Genomic DNA, 1,503 nt, shown 5'->3' with positions numbered 1-1,503 from the left:
CCTACTTTTCCTGGAGGCTTTATATATAATAGCTTTGATTTTGTTATTTTCTTCTGGAAGTGTGTTTTGATTCTCCTTGTAACCATAGTAACTTTCTATGGTCAGAATTTTTGTCCATTTTTTATTTGTTTTCCCGGCCTATTATTTGACTTTTTTCATCATATGTGTTGTTTATTAAACATTGAAGTTTACAAATTAATGTGCACCAATTAGTGGTACCGATGTAGTTGGAGAGTATTGTGCCTTCTCCAAGTAGCACAGCCAGACCCTCCAATAGTGTGGTGGAATTTGTGACCCTTTCCAAGACCCCTGCTCTTCTGGCCAGTTGAGGTAAGCCCGTGCATCTCTTTGTGTCTGTGCACTGGCTTGGTGATCCATTGAGTGTCGGGGTTTTGTCTGATATTTTTATGGAATGGGTCAATAAGAATAACTTAAAAGAATTTGTAGGTTGAATCTTCACCCACCCAGTAGGAGTTCAAGACTCTAGGGCCCCATAGTGGTGGCCAGCATGTTCTTCTGCTACAGACTGAAGGCTCCTGGCAAACTTCAGCTTATTCACACCATGATGCACGGGTTTACCATAGGTTGCACCCTTGGGAACTGGACGCTTTTGTCCACCATGTAGAACATGAATACACTAGATGACATAACCTTGCTTGGCCTTGTATACCAGCCGGCAGGCTTTGTTGTGTCTGGTGGGCCATGGGGCTCGGTGCAGGGTGGACAGCTGACGGCACTGCCAGCAGTGCATGGGCAGGAGGAACCCCATGACGTCCAACTGCTTCTTCCTCCATAGCTCCTGGATGTATTTGTAGGCCCCCATCCTGGCTCACGCCTCGCCTGCCTGATGGCTGCCGCCAACCGGAAAGCCTGTTATTTGACTTTTAACTCTTAGTTAAAGTAGGGTTCTGCCTCTAAACTAGAGGGTATAGCTGTTTTCAGAGATACCTCTAGGGACCTGTAAGTTTTCAGTTATTCTAAGGTGTTCTTATCCAAGGAGAAGTGTTTCCTATTCTGGCCTATCCTCTTTTCTGTGAGTGACCATAAGCACTCTTTTGTGCCATGGAAAAGTGATGAGGGACCCATTTCCACTGTGACCACAATTTCTGGTGTGCTAATACTCCTCCTTGCCCTGGGACTGCTAGCTATGACTCTGACCCCAATCCAAGTATGGGCAAAGCAACAGAGTGTTGCCCAAATGCTAGCAAAGAAACCTGTCACTTCCTTCTACTCTGTTGTTTAGCTCCCTTACCATCTGTGGCCTAAGAGCTCTGAAAGCAGCTGTTGATGCTCATTCAGTGGCTCACAAGGCATGCTGCTGATTTGCTTATGCTGGTGCTGTGCTGTCATGGCTTGTACTTGACTGTGCCTCACTCTCACTCAGGTGTGAGAGACATATCTTCCATCTTTTGAAGTTCTCTTTGGCACCTGAGAGCTCAGAGGTCTGGAAATCACCACTGCTTCCACTGATTCCGTCTCTCTGAGGCCTGCTCCTTGTTTCCT

General features: G+C 46.2%; 1 pseudogene; it reads right to left on the bottom strand.

Annotated features, from left to right (window-relative positions):
• Positions 1–209: 209 nt before the first annotated feature.
• LOC114048091 lies at positions 210–852 on the bottom strand (annotated as a pseudogene).
• Positions 853–1,503: the final 651 nt, after the last annotated feature.

The sequence above is a fragment of the Vombatus ursinus genome, unplaced genomic scaffold (genome assembly GCF_900497805.2).
Source record: "Vombatus ursinus unplaced genomic scaffold, bare-nosed wombat genome assembly UNPS02014791.1, whole genome shotgun sequence".
In the NCBI taxonomy this organism is placed as follows: domain Eukaryota; kingdom Metazoa; phylum Chordata; class Mammalia; order Diprotodontia; family Vombatidae; genus Vombatus; species Vombatus ursinus.
Note: the sequence above shows the minus strand (reverse complement) of the source record. Positions and strands in the feature narration are given on the sequence as shown.